The 18585-nt window shown below is 43.2% G+C and overlaps 1 protein-coding gene across 1 annotated transcript in view; it reads left to right on the forward strand.

Moving 5' to 3' along the window:
* Window positions 1-18585, forward strand: part of LOC120301354 (tyrosine-protein kinase ZAP-70) — a 54145-nt gene that overhangs the window by 9787 nt on the left and 25773 nt on the right. The window contains exon 3 of the mRNA XM_039328477.1: window positions 12674-12725. The gene's annotated coding sequence lies outside the window, so the exon portion shown is untranslated. The remainder of the gene's footprint in view (window positions 1-12673; window positions 12726-18585) is intronic.

Consider the following 18585-nt stretch of genomic DNA (forward strand, 5'->3'; position numbering starts at 1 on the left):
GCTTAATGGTTAATCCAGGGATGCAGACTTGTATGTAATAAGAGATAAGTATACAAAAAATAACCACAGACTTTTATGCTGAGGACAAAGTATATGAATGTTTATGCAAATGTTTAAAAAAATATTTACAGGCAGATGCAGAAATGGAATGTAATAAATGTTCCCTTGGAAGAGAACATTGGCGGACATGCCCTTTCCCAGTTGTGTTCTGGGAATTATTCTGGACTCGGAGGCATCCAAAGCGAGAGACAAAAAATAATCTAGATAGTGGCCATGATGTTCCGATATTTGTTCCAATGTTCGAAGGCCAGACAAGGGATAAAGGATGAAAACTGATCAAGGAGAGATTCAACCTAGAAATATGGAGAAATTTTCTGACAGAACAATCAACCAATGGAACAGATTGCCTTTAGAAGTTGTGGGAGCTTTGTCACTGGAAACTTTCAAGAAGAGACTGGATTGCCATCTGTCAGAAATGGTGTAGGGCAGAAATCCCTAACCTTTTGGACATCAGGGACCTGTTCCGTGGAGAACGATTTTTCCACGGACCGGGAAGTGCGTGGTTTTGTGTGCTGCCTGCACCCCATGGATGGGGCTTTGCTTGTTTGTGCGGACTAGTTGCTGGCATGCCACTGATCGGTACGGGTCCACGGACCGAGGGTTGGGGACCCCTGGTATAGAGTCTCCTGCTTGGTTGAGGAGTTGGACCGGAAGACCTCCAAGGTCCCTTCCAACTATTCTATTCTATTCTATTCTATTCTATTCTATTCTATTCTATTCTATTCTATTCTATTCTATTCTATTCTATTCTATTCTATTCTATTTCTATTTCTATTCCATTCCATTCCATTCTTTATTCTACTCTATTCCATTCTTTATTCTACTCCATTCCATTCCATTCCATTCCATCCCATCCCATCCCATCCCATCCCATCCCATCCCATCCCATTCTATTCTATTCTATTCTATTCTATTCTATTCTATTCTATTCTATTCTATTCTATTCCATTCCATTCTTTATTCTACTCTATTCCATTCCATTCCATTCTATTCCATTCCATTCTACAGAACAACAAAATAACAGAGTTGGAGGTCTCCTAGTCCAAACCCCCTGCTCCAGGGGGAAAACCCTATATCAGGGGTCGCCAACCCCCAGGTCATTGCCCAATCCTGGGCCAAGGCCTGTTCAGAACCAGGCCACGGAAGCAGTGGGTGAGCATGTATGCATGCACAGCTCCAGTTGTGTGGGGAGTGGGCGAGCACGTTTGCACACAGCTCCATTTGTGCAAGTGGTGGGCACGCATGCCCCCTGCTTGTGCAACTGGAGCTGTATGTGTGTGCGCTTGCCTGCAGCTTGTGCAGAACCATCCTCTCTCACCAGTCCAAAAGGTTGGGAACTTCTGCCCTATATCATTTCAGACAAGTGGCTGTCCAATCTCTCTTTAAAAGCTTCCAGTGATGGATCATCCGCAACTTCTGTAGGCAAGCTGTTCCTCTGGTTAATTGTTCGGTCGGGAAATTTCTTCTTAGTTCTAGGTTGCTTCTCTCCTTGATTAGTTTCCATCCGTTGCTTCTTGTTTTGTCTTCTGGCTTTGAGGCAGTCCCTCAAATATTGGAACATGTCTCCCCGAGTTGTTCTTTTCACTAGACTAGACAAACCCAATTCCTGCAAATGCAGCTCTTCATATGTTTTAGCCTTCAGCCACCTAATCATCTGTGTCGCCCTTCTCTGCATTTTTCCAGAGTTTCAACATCTTTTTTACATCGTGGTGACTAAAACTAGATACAGTATTCCAAGTGTGGTCTTACCAAGGCCTTGTAAAGTGGTACCAACACTGCATGTGATCCAGATTCTATTCCTCTGTTAATGAAGCCCAGGACTGTGTTTTGTGGCATACATAAAAAGGGGTGGGGCTTCATTTGTGTACTTAAGGCTGCCATCTTGACTTTTTTGACCCCATTAGATGCCCAATTCATCCTGTTTCTAAAGTATTCTTACCACTCCACTGCCAGTTATTATGTTTCCATGCTTGAATTATTAAACCAGCCATAAAGCTAGTGGTGTCTCTGAAATATTTTTACTCTGTTTTGCCTTAAGTTGGGGTGGATCTCTTTATGATTTTTTTTTACGATTTAAAACAATTTATGAGTCAGCTAATCTCTCAGAAAAGATTCCCTTCTCAATGTTTGTATCTCTTATGGAACATTTATCATCACAGATAAGAATTTCATCTTTAATCAGTTTCCACTCATCACTTAAGCAAGTAAAAAAAGGTGTGGCTTTAGGAGGATACATTGGTGCGTGCATTTGTGCACGCTAGATTTTGATTTCTACCACTTTTGTTATAACATATATTGTTATTGTTGCATTGTTTTTAATTCTCCATTTTTTTCTCAGTTTGTTGTTCTGAGAATAGTGAGAAACAGAAAAGCAGTTTAGTTATTTAATTTATTGGCTACTATAATCTGATCAATTCAGATTCTGGACAGATTACAGGATATCACCACAAAAAACAATAGAGACACAGGATATATAGCGGTAATCCTTGATTTATGACAACTGAGCTCAACATTTCTATTTTTAAGTAGGGCAGTTGTTTAGTGTTATGCCCCATTTTATGACCTTTTTGCCATAGTTGTTAAGTGAATTGCTACTCCCCTCTCCCCCCCCCCCCGTCCATCCAAAAGCTGGAAACATTATCTGGGCAGTTTACAATGTAGAAGCATATTTGCATATTGCCCCCAACAATCTGGGTCCTCATTTTACTGACCTCAGAAGGATGGAAGTCAATCTTGAGCCCTGTCAGAAGCGAACTCTAATATGCCTGCAATACTGCACTTAACCACTGTGCCACTAGTTTAACCACTAGTATAGAGTATCCTGCTTGAGCTGGGAGTTGGACTAGAAGACCTCCAAAGTCCCTTCCACTTCTGCTATTCTGTTATTCTGAGTGATTGTCTCGAGGGCCTCTGGGAAATAAATAATAAAAATTAAATAAAAAACACTTTCAGGGTGTATAATATTTTATGACAGGTCTGTAAAAAATTAGTCAACCACGCTTTATATTAACGTGGTATGTTCATTACTGACCATGGTTATGTTCACTACTGACCATTAGGAGGCACTATAGCACTGGTTTCCTTAATGTCAGAGATCTGAGAAGCAAAGGTTCAAGACCTGTCAGTTCAAATCTCAGAAAAGGTTTGGACATAGTGTGCACTATATTTAAGTCCTAACCCAGTGGTGGCAAACCTATGGCACGTGTGCCAGAGGCGGCACTCAGAGCCCTCTCTGTGGGCACACGTACCAAGCCCCGGAGATGGCAACTGTTCCTCTTCAACCAGCCGCCTGCTAACTCGCCAAGGTCCCATGTGGCTGGATGCATCCCAGCACGGCTGGTTTCCCTCCCCCCATCCCATCCTTCCTGGCCTTGCATGTTCTCCTTTTCCCAGGCACGACCCACTGCATTGCCTCCTCAGCTGTCGGCCGGCCATCCAGCTTAGAGGCGGCTTCTCTGAACTGCTGGTGATGGACTGCAGAGCCCCAGAGTGCACCAGGCTGTAGCTTCTGGTGGACATTGTCACCCCCCATGCGCTCACTGGCCTATGTGTGCGGGGGCTGATGGTATCAGGCAGCAGCTGCCCCATCCCTTGCCTCGCCTTACTCTGCGGCAATCGCACCCCCACCCTGCCTCGCCTTGCCTCATCCCGCAGGATGAGCCTCCTGTCCATCATCCCACCAGCCAGAGACCCCCTGAATCTCCCCCAACCCTGCCTGGCCCCCACAGGCGTCCCTCCCCACGAGCAACATCGAGGTGGCCACACCCACCTTGGCCACACCCACCCAATCTGCCATGCCCACCACAGCCATGCCCACCCAGTGGGCCATGCCCACCCAATGGGCCATGCCCACCCAATGGGCCACACCTACCTAATGGGCCACACCCACCTGGGTGTGGGTTTTGGGTTGCAGTTTGGGCACTCGGTCTCTAAAAGGTTCGCCATCACTGTCCTAACCTATGGGGGCTGCCTACAATTAAATAATGGTTCAACACCAAAAACACTCCCCTCTTCTGGGGAAGGATTTTGAGGTTTCTAATATGAGGCTCAGATAAATTAACACCTACCACTCTCTGGTCTGAGAATGCAAACAAGAAAGGAACAAGCAACATTAAGAGAATCATACCCTGGCTTTGTGTTGTGGTTACTTTATGTTTAAGCTCAGGTGAACGAATTAAGGCTTGATGTATGCTGGAAAACACATTTGCACACATAGGCCTTTTCTGACCGCTAGGTCACATTTATGAGAGTCTAAACCTCTTCCTGTTTCTGATTTTCACCTGCCCGTTGGCTAATTAAATAAGTCTTTGTGTTCAAGAAAAAAGGAAACTTCCTATTTCTTCCTCTCCCTCCTTTTTGTGTTTCTCTCTCTTATTTATTTATTTAGAAAATGTACATGACTGGCCATTTTAAAGTCATAACTGGGCAGCTAACCACAAATTTGCAAAGAATAATATAGTACAGGGGTAGTCAACCTTGGCTCTTTTATGACTCGTGGACTTCAATTCCCAGAATTCTGGGAGTTGAAGTCCATGAGTCATAAATAGCCAAGGTTGACTACCCCTGATATAGTATAACAGGAACCATGTTAAAATAACTCAACAGAAAAAAAAAACAGAGCCCTTTATAGGGATTGGACAAATAACAAACGAGATGAAGCTTAGATACAAGCGAATCTCTTCTGCTCCCATGTATTTTGTAGTCAAAACAATATTACAATGTCTGGGGCCTACAGGTAGCCCTCAATTTTCCAGCTGTCGTTTTAATGGCCTTTCAAAATTATGACAGACTTCCTCCGGCTTACTTAAGACCCAGATGGCTGCTCCCCCCCATGGTCATGTGACCACATTTGGATACTGCGCACCTGACCTGCATTTACAGCTGTTTGCAGCATCCCATGACCATGATTTACGACATTTTTTTTTTGCTCTAAACTGGCATTTACTTCCGGTTTCTGGCAAAAAAACCCCAAACACCCATTGGGTACAATGGCTTTGCTTTATGATTGCGGTAGTCACTTAATGACTGCTGCAAAAAGTGTCATAAAATCAGGCACACATCATATGGTGACCTGCTTAACGGCCAGCATGGTTTATGCCCATAATTGGGGTTCAATTAAGTTCAGCTTGTACGGGGAAAGTCAGAAACCCCTGAGAACTGCTGTAGTAGCACAAGCAATGCCCCATCCATTTGACACATCCCAAATGAGTGAAGCATCATCTTACAGCCCCAACCATCATCTTGCCTTTTTTGACCCTGGCATGTGGTAGTGTTAACCATGTAATCAAAGCCTCACCCATTTTTCCAAGCATTGTGATGCACATTTAGAAAGGTGGGCATTTGATTGTATGGTTGTGGCTGCCATCTTGCAATTCCCTCATGGGGTTCAATGTTTTCATATCTGTGTGCTGGTCTTAGTCTTAGAGAGATGTATCAGAGCTTCACTATGAAAAGTAGCCCACTTGGGGGGGGGAAATGTGGTAAGATGGCAACCACAATCATCTGATTGTCTTTTACTAAGTAGAACTAGCAAAAGCACATAGACTTATATATTGCCCCATAATGCTTTACCGCAATCTCTGGATTGTTTACAGAGAGTAAGCACATTGTCCCCAACAATCTGGGTCCTCATTTTACCAACCTCGGAAGGATGGAAGGCTGAGTTAAGCTTGAGCTCAGTCAAGATCGAACTCCTGGCAGTGGGCAGAGTTAGCCTGCAATACTGCATTCTATCCACTGCACCATCATAGCGCCTACCGGTACTTTTATAATACTTTTATTTATAATACTTTTATTTAATATTTAAGCTTTGCACAACTTGAATACTAAATAAATTCACTTCTTGGGTTTGCACAGTACATTTGATCAAATTTTAAACCAACAAGACTCACATATCTTATCAAGAAATTAACTATAGTTAACACAAGGCAAAGTTGCATGTTGTACGAATGTAGCTTCTAGAGCTGAAGAAGCTTCTTGGATGAGAAGCAAAACTTCTTCAAAGAAAAACAAGAAAGTTCGGTTGCCTTGTGAAAAAGCATCTTTGGGGTAGCTTCTAGAATATTTCTTAATTGTTGCACAAACCTAACCTCTCTGTACATAGCTAATGGTTTCTATTTTATGTAATATTAACAACTTACAGTCTGGTGGCCAACTTTTGGATGGTTTGTGTTGCGTCCTTGGCGGGAAAGCAGACACGAGAAGCAGCTGGAGTTCTCAGTTTCTTTTATTCAGCGTTCAGCTTACAGGAAGATGGCTTCAGCTCGCCCAAACGCCTCGCAGCCTCTTATATAGGCAACTCCCGGGTAAATGGGTTACTTTTCCCGCGCCAGCACCCGCGCATGCGCACGGCGCTGGCGACAGCCTGTCTGGTCCCGGGCAGCTTTGCACCTGCCCGGGACTGCCTGCAAACGCCCGAGCCGTTTGCAAGGCTCGGGACATAACACCCCTTTCCCCCGGGCTAAAACTACTACCAACATACAACATTTATTTTATACGACATTTTGCTCCCCAATGTTCCCACTGTTTACTGGCTTTTGCTTTGCCAGCAATGTTATGTAGTCTTCTAGGTACTTGGGAGATTTCTTTGCTCTCTGTGACCTTCTTAGCTCTGGATTACTGGCATAAGTCCCCTGACTGGAGGGAGGCGTGAGCCTTTTCTCTCTATTGTGCCCTGGTGTCTTCCAAGGACTGTGCCCCAATGCCTGGCCTGCTCGCTTGCCCACCGGGCTCGTCAGGCCAGGGCTTCTGTTGCTTTGTGACCTGGTTGACCTGCCTAGCTGTAGACCCTCAGGCCCCTTGAAGTGATAGCCGCTGCTGGGCGTCTCTGTAGGACCTCCTAGGTCAGTCCAAGACCTGTCAGGAGGCTGTCCATTCCCTGAACCCCATTCTGTGTTCGGGCTCGTGTGGGTTTCTGTACTTTCCCAAAACTCAGGTGTTCCCTGATTTGTGCTAGGGTTGTTGTAGTCGGGACTTGGTTCCTCGACTAGCTCTGTGTATGTTTGACCCCCTGTAGGATTTGGGGTAAGGTCAGGCCAACCTTGGGAATTGTATGCCAGCTCTCTTGCGGGGAATCTGGTACCTTTCAGGCGTTCTTCTTGGGGTTGTGCCTTTCGTCGGCTCAGACACACAGCTGCAATGTGCCCTTGTTTGCCGCATGCCCGGCAGGTAGCGGAGCGGAACTTGCAGTCGGTTCTCCTGTGGCGACCTCCACAGCCGATGCACTTGAGCGGAGCTGGAGAGCTTCCCTTCTGGTTCTCTTCCTTCGCGGGGTGTAGACGGTCGACTTCCTCGTCTGGATCCTCCTCGGAGTTTCGTTGGACGTCTTCCTGGTGCACGGACGCACCCTCTGCACTGTTTCTGATCGGCCGCATGTTTTTGATGGCGCCGCCTGCTGCTTCTTCTGCGGTGACTTCCCTTAAGGCGTCTTGGAAGGATAATTCTTCCTTTGCGAAAAGTCTCTGTTGTAGCTCGCGATGCCTTAACCCGCACACGAATCGGTCCCTCAGTCGTTCCTCGAGGTCCTTGAACTCGCAGGGCTTGGCGGCCTTCCGTAGCGCGGCGATGTATTCCTTGGCTGTTTCACCGGACCGTTGATCCCTCTGCTCGAAGGTGTGGCGCCATGAGATAACAGACACCTTGGGGTGGAAGTGCTCTTTCAGCAGCTTCTTCAGGTCTGCGTAGCTTACAGACTCTACTGGAACAGGTGCTGCAAGGTTTTCTGCGATTTCGAAGGCGTCTTGGCCGCAAACGCAAAGCAGGGTGGCGGCCTTCAAGCTATCTTCCCTCACTTGGTTTGCCTTGAAGTAGTTCTCCATTCTGGATACGTAGGACTCCCACCGCTCTGGATGTGAGACGTCGAATTCCGAAAGCCTTCCGATTTTCGCCATCTTCGGATCTTCAGGAGACGGGTCTATCAGCCAGCCTACCCCCGAATGCGCACCGGATTGGCGGGCAGCTGCCGAGTCGACGTCGTTCCTCTTCCGCCGCTCAGGACTCCTTGGGTAAGCTTACACTTCTTCCTTTCCAGGTAGTGCAAGGTATCCCATCCTCGTCGCCAGTGTTGCGTCCTTGGCGGGAAAGCAGACACGAGAAGCAGCTGGAGTTCTCAGTTTCTTTTATTCAGCGTTCAGCTTACAGGAAGATGGCTTCAGCCTCGCCCAAACGCCTCGCAGCCTCTTATATAGGCAACTCCCGGGTAAATGGGTTACTTTTCCCGCGCCAGCACCCGCGCATGCGCACGGCGCTGGCGACAGCCTGTCTGGTCCCGGGCAGCTTTGCACCTGCCCGGGACTGCCTGCAAACGCCCGAGCCGTTTGCAAAGGCTCGGGACATAACAGTTTGGAAGTGGTAGGCTTGCCTGTTCTCTTAAGATAATATAATACATTTAAAACTTTCTGCACAACAAGCTTCTTTAAGCCAAACCAATAAATTCATTTTCTGTTTCAAAGTGAAGAAGACTAAAAATATTACTACAGGTGGTCCGGGGTTAAGAACATTTGTTCAGCAACCATTCAGAATTGCAAAAGTGCTGAATGAGGGGGACTTATGACTGGTCCTTGGGTTCTGGTTGTCACATCGTCCCTGTGGTTAAGTGATTATGATCAAGGTCCCAGCATTCAACTTGCAATTACAGCATCACAGCGAGCCATGGTCACACAATTGCAATTTCTCTACCAACTTCCTGCAAGCAAAGTCAGTGGGGAAGCCAGCAGGAAGTCAAAAGTTGTGGCCAAGTGAAGTCCTCACCTAACAACCCACACAGTCCTTACTTAACAATGGCAACTGAAAATGCCAGAACTGCTGTTGCTATGTGACACATTCACATGATGTTATTCTTTACCACATCACTTGGCATGTGTCACTTATCATGGCAATTCTTGTCCCAATTGCTGTTGTAACCTGAGGACCACCTGTAGTATTTTTGAAAGGGAGGTGAAAGCATTTATACTATATTTAACAATAGGTCAAAAAGAAGCGGCATACTCCCTCTAGTGGCCCAAAGTGGGTTTTAAAAAATCTAAATCCTGACTCTTCTGAAACCAAACAGCACTTTCCTTCCTTCCCTCCCTCCCTCCCTCCCCCCTCTCTCTCTCTCTCTCTCTCTCTCTCTCTCTCTCTCTCTCTCTCTCTCTCTCTCTCTCTCTCTCTCTCTCTCTCTCTCTCTCTCTCTCTCTCTCTCTCTCTCTCTCTCTCTCTCTGTCTCTCTCTCTCTGTCTCTCTCTCTCTTTCTTTCATACTTCCCAAACAGCCACAATCACATATCCTATTCAGACATCTTTAGATATGCTGGAGCTATGCTTAGGATCATCCAATGCAGATTAGAGCCAGACATGGAAAGAGACAGATGTTCAAGCTGGCTTTTGAAAACAACATGAGACATTATTGCTCAAGCCTTTTGGATATTTGAGAAGGCTATAGAACACCCAAAAGAAGTCACTATGTGCCTCATTGATTATAATAGTCCTTTGATGGTGCCAAGATTGTTAAGCTGTGGAATGTGCTCAATAATGAGAATCCTAGAACATCTTATTGTTCTCATGGGTAACTTATATACAGATCAGGAACAAAGAGTGTGACATGGTTGTATACTCTCCCCTTATTTGTAAACCTAAATGCTGAATATATATTAAGGGAAACTGGATTGGAAGAAGAAGATGATAGTTTTAAAGCTGGAGGAAGAACCATCAATAATCTGTGCTATGCTGATGACACTACCCTGACAGCCAAAAATGCAAATCATGTGCAAGTTGTAGTAATAAAACTCAAGGAGCAGTGTGAAAAAATGGGACTAAAATTAAATATAAAGAAGGCTAAACTAATGGCACCAGGTAGAACAACCCACCTTAGAATTTACAACAAAGATATTGAAGTGATGGATAGTTTTGACCTTTTAGGAGCAACCAACCACAATAAAGGAATGGCAGTCAATAAATAGGCCACAAACTAGCAATCGACAGTCACAAAGACCTTGGAAAAGATTATCAGATTCTGTGATGTGTCTATATCTACAAAGTTCAGAATTGTGCAAGCCATGGTATTTTCTCTGACACTCTATGGAAGTGAAGGTTGGAGTTTAAAAGAAGTAAGATAGAAAGTGTACTGGCACTTTTGAATATTAGAATAAGAGAAGACTCCTGCAAACACCATGAACCACAAAGAAAACAAACAATGGGCGATCAAAAGACTAACCTGAAGTTCTTACTCAAGACACAGATGAACAGATTTAAATTGTCTTAGCTTTGGACACATTGTGCAAATATTTAACTCTCTGGAGAAAGCTCTATTGCTGGGAAAGGTAGAAGGAAGGGAATGACAGCAGCAAGAGTGATAGACAAATAGTGTTGATAAGAGTAGATTGTCATGGAGAAAATCTATTTATGTGGTCACGAAGAGTTGACAATGACTCGATGGCACATAATCAATAAAATTCAGGATTTCCATCTGTGTTGATGTTCAATACTCAATGTTAGAAAACTATTTAGCTTCATTACACGAAGCTTTAATATGATTGATTTAATTTAGGTTTAGTAGATTATGTTAATCCAGTCTTTGTGATTTATAACCTTTGATATTATGCCTGAACTAGGTCTCTTTGTTTGTTCAACAAATGATGATTAAACTATGCTTTAGTGGACAGTATAACAGAGTCTATAACTGAGGCTGAATTTGTACAACATACTTAACCATAATAGGGCTTGTCTAGTTTTGGATTAGTGTCCTATATGAATTCAGTCACCACAGTTTGTAAATCATTGTTTGCCTTAATATGTTCTGCAAAACTCACCTTGTGTGGTTTATGAAATATTGGCTTACTATATTTTAGCTTAAATCTGGTCTAGTCCGTTGTGTCTTAATAATGCATAACTGTCTACCTGGCTTATAGGATACTGTGTGTATCCAGATCAGTCTCTATTTCAACCCACCTTCTAACAATTTCAAAATCTATATACCGGTAACTTATACTGATAGTTCAATTTTGTTCTTTTTTTTAAAGAAGCAAAATACATTGAGTGAATCCTTAGTGTTAAGAATAGCTGCCAAACATACATAGGCAAGTCATCTTTGGATAGTGAGATCCACGAGAGGCATATAAATTTAATAAAAAAAATAAAATTAAAAATCTGTTGGGCCTTCAATAGTGATCTGGCAGTCAGGAACAAACACTGTGACGTCACTGAGCGAGTGGTCCTCAGTGGTTCCATTGAGGACCACTCAGCGAGTAGTCCTCAATGGAACTGCATCTATATGGAGGGAAATGTGTAGTGGGGTGCCCCAGGGCTCTGTTCTTGGCCCAGTGCTCTTCAACATCTTCATCCATGATTTGGACAAAGGGATAGATGGGGAACTCATCAAATTTGCAGACGACACCAAGCTGACAGGAATAGCCAACACTCCAGAAGACAGGCTTAAGATACAGAAGGATCTGGACAGACTTGAACACTGGGCACTAACTAAAAATGAAATTAAGCGGTGAAAAAAGCAAGGTTCTACATTTAGGCAAGAAAAACCAAATGCACAAGTACAGCATAGGTGGCACCATGCTCAATAGTAGTAACTGTGAGAGGGACCTTGGAGTCCTAGTAGACAATCACCTAAATATGAGCCAGCAGTGTGCTGCGGCTGCCAAAAAGGCCAACACAGTGCTAGGCTGCATTAACAGAGGGATAGAATCACGATCACGTGAAGTATTAATACCACTCTACAATGCCTTGGTAAGGCCACACTTGGAATACTGCATCCAGGTTTGGTCACCACAATGTAAAAAAGATGTTGAGACTCTAGAAAGAGTACAGAGAAGAGCAACAAAGATGATTAGGGGACTGGAGGCTAAAACATATAAGGAACGGTTGTTGGAATTGGGTATGTCTAGTTTAACGAAGAGAAGGACAAGGGGAGACATGATAGCAGTATTCCAATATCTCAGGGGCTGCCATAAAAAAGAGGGAATCAGGCTATTTTCCAAAGCACCTGAAGGCAGGACAAGAAGCAATGGGGGAAACTAATCAAGGAGAAAAGCAAGCTAGAACTAAGGAGAAACTTCCTGACAGTGGGAACAATTAATCAGTGGAACAGCCTGCCTCTAGAAGCAGTAAATGCTCCAACACTGGAAGTTTTTAAGAAGAGACTGGACAGCCATTTGTCCGAAATGGTGTAGGGTTTCCTGCCTGAGCAGGGGGTTGGACTAGATGACCTCCAAGGTCCCTTCCAACTTTACTACTATTATTATTATTACTGGTAGTTTTTCAGAGCAGGCAGGATAAAAATGGTTCCACCAATTGAATTTCAGTCTGCTGAGCAGCTCTGACAAAAGTACAGATGCCCTGTTGGTGTAGGAAATGACAAATGTGTTTTCAGGTGACAGTTATATTCTTCAGAGCATCATGAATTCCGTTTGCATTCATTTAAATGTGCCCCTTTCAAACTTTCCTGCCTTAGTCAGGAGGAAATCAGGTTTTCACTTCAAAGTGAAGCCTCTCAGTGACGTCACAGGTGCCGTCGGCTTTTTGAGGGCAAACAGCTCTGTTCTGCTCACAGGGTCACCCGCTGTTTTGCCGTAAGACAGAGAGTGTCTCTAACTGCATGTTGTTTTATTTATTGGTTTCGTGAAAAGAATACAAGATCTGAAGGAAGGCCTACATCGTCTACCCATTTTTTGAAATCAGGTAAGATTATCTGGAGATGAAACCAAAGGGTAGTGGCTGCTAAACTTCCATTCCATTTCTCATTCAAGATCAGACCCTGAATTCTGGGTCCTTGTCTGAATACATTGACAAGGGAGCATATAACGATCAAGGACCATTTTTCACTTACTCCAAGCCGTGGCTTATTCACGGCGTAGTAGTCTTTTTTCTTTTTTGTTTTGCATTGTTGGGAGAATGCCACAAGGCTTAAAAATTGGGGGGGGGGGAGGAGGTATGCATATTCTTAAATTCATCTCATTTTAGGTGTTAATTTTTCCTAGGTATCAAATGTCATAGTTTATTCAACAATTTGTCAAGGGATGAGGAAGAATTTGATTTCCAACTATTGGGCTATTGACTATTTGGCTGTCAGCAAAGTAGTCAACTTATATAGGTCTTAAACTTAACCCTGAACAGATAGACAACAAACTTATTTTTACTTCTGCTACAAATAGTTTGGGGTTAAATACAGTTAATTATTTCATATATCTTTTCCCCAAAGAGTTTTATTTTGGAGCATTCCCACCAAAGATATAAATAAGTTCCTTTTTGTCCATCGCTTTTCAAAACATGGGAAGCATGTGATTTTTAAAACTCTTCTAAGCCAGAGTGCAGTGCCATTTATAAGTGAGGAATCCTCCTTAACAGATATAGGAATAGCTCAGAAAAAGTTTTTTTCCCCGTTCTACTATTTCCAGAATTGGCTGATCTATAGTTTATGCCTCCCAAATTTCTTTCCAGATTTGTTTTACATGCTATTTAAAGTGTAAATTTTAGAAACTGCTCTATTCAAATTATCTAATTTTTTAAATATGTTTTTTTTAATTTTTCCTAAAGATTGAATTTTCAGGTAGCTATTTTCACCTTCCTTAGGAAAAGCAACACCTTTTCTTCCTTATATTTCTATGATCTTTATCTATTTCATGAATATGTTAGAGTTCAATCATCCTTAGCTGCACCCCAGCGATAAAGCTGTCTTTTCTCATTTCTTCACTGTCTAAGGATGTTCTCAGGTTGAATAGGTTTTGTTAGGTTTGATTACCTGTTAGCTTGGAGGGAAGTTGGGGATAGAATGACTTGGAAAATAAACCATAAAGTCAAGAAACAGATTGGCAACAGGGGCAGCACATTTTATGTCTGTCTGGATTTCTGCTGGTTCAAGGAGGAGCAGCAAGAAACGTAATTTAATAGTTGAGAAAGTCCCTACAATGAATCATTGGCCTGATCCAACATAGCAATTATTCTTTTGTGGAGAACTATGAAAGGGCCCTACCTAGTTCAGAATTCAGGAAATTGCTAATAACAAGTTGGATTCTTGATTAGGCATATAGTATTGTCTGTGTACATAGTAACTTTCTATAGTTTCAAACCGAGAGCTTATGCTCTGCTTTTGAACCATAGCAGCTCTCAAGTTAGTGTCAACTTCTGAAACCAACCTGGCTGATGCCATCTTTGTCATTCTCAGTTGCCACAAAGATTGGGAGGAAGGGAAGGGGGAAGAAACCGAAAGGATTGCTGGACTAAACACAGAGTGATCCCGTGGGAACCAAGGTCATTCCCACAGGTGCTGGAAGGTGGAGAGAAAAAGTGTCACGGAGCCCATCAATTGCCCTTATTGGATAGTGTGATCAATAGCATAGTAGGGGGAGGGAAATGTTTACTGAAATTTAGTTACATTGAATTCCTGGGGGGGAAGTTTAGAGTTGGTTTCACTTTTATGTACCTAATAAACATGTTCTTTAAGGAAACTTAGAATAGAATAGAATAGAATAGAATAGAATAGAATAGAATAGAATAGAATAGAATAGAATAGAATAGAGCTGGAAGGGACCTTGGAGGTCTTCTAGTCCAACCCCCTGGTCAAGCAGGAGGACCTGATGATTGTCCAGTCTCTTTTTAAAAACTTCCAGCAATGAGCGCCCACAATTTCTGGAGGCAAGCTGTTCCATTGGTTGATTGTCCTCATTGTCAGGAAGTTTCTCCTTAATTCCAGGTTGCTTCTCTCTTTGATCAGCTTCCAACCATTGTTTCTTGTCTTGCCCTCTGGTGCTTTGGTAAACAACCTGGCCCCCTCTTCTTTGTGGCAGCCCCTCAAATACTGGAATACTGCTATCAGGTCTCCCCTATTTCTTCTTTTCTTTAGACTAGCCCAGAGGTAGGCAACCTTGGCTCTTTTATTACTCGTGGACTTCAACTCCCAGAATTCCTGAGCCAGCATGGCTCAGCTTGGAAACCTCTCCCTTTCCCCTCAGCATGGCTGGCTCAGGAATTCTGGGAGTTGAAGTCCACGAGTCATAAAAGAGCTAAGGTTGCCTACCCCTGCACTAGCAAATTCTGCAGCCATTCTTCATACGTTTTTGTCTCCAGGCCTTGGAGTTCTGATTTATTTGGGTCCATTAGTTGGAACCATGACATTTAGATTCTTTGCAACAGGGCAAATTCACAATTGAAGGGAGCTGATGGAAACAGGGGAGACCATACCACTTTCCAGATTTTTTTCTAGCTTTATTTATTTAAAGATCAGTTAAGAAACTATAGCCAAAGCTATGATTTTCCCAGTAGTAATGTATGGCTGCGCGAGGTGGAAGGCTGAGTGTCGAAGAATGGATGTTTTTGAATTGTGATGTTGAAGAAGACTCTTGAGAGTCCCTGGGACTGCAAGGAGATCAGTCAATCCTAAAAGAAATCAACACTGGCTGTTCTTTGGAAGGACAGATCATTGAAGCTGAAGCTCAAATACTTTGGCCACCAAATGAGAAGAGAGGACTCATTGGAAAATGATGTGGGAAAGATGGGAGGCAAAAGGCAAAGGGGACGTCAGGTTGTTAGATGGTGTCATTGACACAGTGGGCATGGATTTGGGTGAACTCCGGGAGACAGTGAAGGATGGGGGGTGGGCTGGCATGCTGCAGTGCAGGGGGCGCAAAAAGTCAGGCATGACTTAGTAACTGAACAACAACAAACAACATTTAAGAAGCAATTTCAAGCAACTTTTTCAGAACAGTCAAATAATTCACGTTCCTAGTTTCAAGGCTTTACTAATGGTTTGACATCTCAAATTTCCTTTCCTGACTAATAATTTCCAAAAGTACCAAGGAGACTTTTTGTTTTTGAACGCCAACATATATGCCAGCATATAAATGTATATAAGTTAGCCCTGCAAAGTAGTCCAGACCGGAAGTACGATGGTGATTACTAACTTTATTTTTATTGTAAGGTTGCATTAACAGAATCTTGCAAGTCTGAAAATACCCCTCCTGTCCTTGCATTTACTCTCCTGAAAATGAGGGAGGGTCCCTTTTGAGATGCTTTCCCCACCCTTTATGCTTCGGGCTCAGATTTCATTTCCCAGAACATTCTCTACATTGCAGCTCTTCCGCCTATCTCCCAAAGTCATTCTCATATACCACTACAATATCTTGTGATCCAAGCATAGCATGGATATGTAATAGCTTGTATGTGCCCCATCTCTCTCTCTCTCTCTCTCTCTCTCTCTCTCTCTCTCTCTCTCTCTCTCTCTCTCTCTCTGTGTGTGTGTGTGTGTGTAACCCCTTCCCCTTCTCTTACTATCACCTGTCTGTCTGTCTGCCTGCCTATTATCTGTCTGTCTGTCTGTCTATCCATCCATCCATACATCCATACATCCTACTCCCCACACCTATCTATCTATCTATCTATCTATCTATCTATCTATCTATCTATCTATCTATCTATCTATCTATCTATCTATCTATCATATTTAGGAACCACCCATCTTTCTCACAGAGAGATTCTGGCAGGATACAAATAAAATATTAAAAACATAAAACAGTATATAGAATTTAAAATTAAAAGAGACAAGCACAAATTAATTAAAAGAGGAGGGGAGGGCTTTTAGGTAGCTCGCCAGCTCCATGGCTGCATGCTCCTCTCTATGCCCCAGGCAAGGCTGCAGAGCCCTGTTTTCACACTTTTTCAGAAGGCCAGGAGAGTGGGGACCTGCCTCACCTCTAGAGGATGGGGGCCATGGCAGAGAAGGCTCTCTTCCTGGATCTCACCAGTCAGAATTCTTTGGCTGACGGGGTCTGCAGCATACCTTCCCTGCCTAACTGGATAAAACAGACTGATGTAATGGGATGAAAACAGTTTTGTAGATAACCTGGCTTCTGCCATGTAGGGCTTTAAAGGTCATAACCAATACCTTTAATTGGAGAAGAAGACTGGCACCCAATGCAACTCATGCAGCAGAAGTGCTTCATGTGCCATTCTTCGGATGCCCAAGACTGTTTGCATGGCTGCATTTTGTACTAGCTGAAGCTTCTGGATACTTTTCAAGGATAGCTCCACGTCAAGCGGAGATGGGAGGTGACTGGGCATGACTGACTGAGTGGAGAACCTCCCTATCCAGGAAAAGGCATAACGGAGGAAAAACATAAATATTACAACTATTTCTGGTAATAAAATTAGGTTATGTGATGATTTGCTTAATGAATGTATAATTTAGCAACTGAAATTCTGGTCTCAATTATGGTCATAAGCTGAGGACTACCTGTATGTCCAAGAAGGAAGGAAGGGAGGGAGGGAGGGAGGGAGGAAGGAAGGAAGGAAGGAAGGAAGGAAGGAAGGAAGGAAGGAAGGAAGGAAGTCGTACAAAAGTAGTTACCAGGGTATGTCTGAGCAATGGGATGTGGGATTTGAAGATGAAACCAGATAGATGTTTGCTGAAGAGTTTTAATTTGAGAAGATGAATGAATTATTGAAGAGAAGGACAAAGGGTGACATGATAGCAGTGTTCCCATATCTCAGGGGCTGCCACAAAGAAGGGGGGGAGGTTCAACATATTCACCAAAGCACCAGAAGGCAGGTCAAGAAACAATTGATGGAAACTAATCAAAGAGAGAAGCAACCTAGAACTATGGAGAAACTTCCTGACTGTGAGAACAATTAACCAGTGGAACAACCTGCCTCCAGAAGCTGTGAATGCTCCAACACTGGAAGTTTTCAAGAAGAGACTGGACAGCCATTTGTCTGAAATGCTATAGGGTTTCCTGCCTAAGCAGGGGGTTGGACTAGAAGACCTCCAAGGTCCCTTCCAACTTGATGATGATGATAAGCATTCCCAGTGCTTTCAACTATTCCTCCATAACTGTTGTTGTTCAACTACAGCTTTATTACAACTGACAACATTGCTTCTTTAAGCCATCATAAATAGAATATATTGGATAGAGTTTCTGGGAAATAATGGAGTCGGTAGAATGTAAGTAAAATATAAGCAAGTAAATTGAGGAAGATCCTGTTTGTGGCTGGGGAAACAAAATTGTTTGCCCAGTACAGTAAGTTGCAAAACAATCTGAGAGGTGCACAAAACTTTTTCTTCTCTGTGTTAACTGAATAGAATCTGCAGTGTCTATTGGCATTTAGAATTAAATAGGAGGGAATTTTTGGCTTCAATCATTTATGAAGTTCCAAAGAGAATTATGGGTTGCCCACTGCTGGAAAAAAAGAAACTTAGGGTTGCACGGATATTTGTGCCAACACAGCAGAAATTTATTTATGTATGGGGCTTTTATTCAAGATGGCTGCATCTGCTATTTCACACAGATTTAAATAGATGGAAGATATCTATCCAGCAGTTGCAACATAGGACCTTCATGTACAGAGCAGTCTAAATATAAGAGACTGGGCGTAAATGAGGGAAGATACTATTGTTGTTCTGGTTCTGTGCTTTGCCTGCTGTTACACCTGGGATGTTTTAATCTCATTTAATAAGATGACCTTTTTACATTTTACCATCTAGATCAATATAAATTGTCACTGAGATTTCAAAGTATCTTTACATCTTTGCTTTTGCCTGAGGATTCCT

Source organism: Crotalus tigris, unplaced genomic scaffold, assembly GCF_016545835.1.
Source record: "Crotalus tigris isolate CLP2741 ecotype Arizona unplaced genomic scaffold, ASM1654583v1 scf7180000024379.1109085, whole genome shotgun sequence".
NCBI lineage: Eukaryota > Metazoa > Chordata > Lepidosauria > Squamata > Viperidae > Crotalus > Crotalus tigris.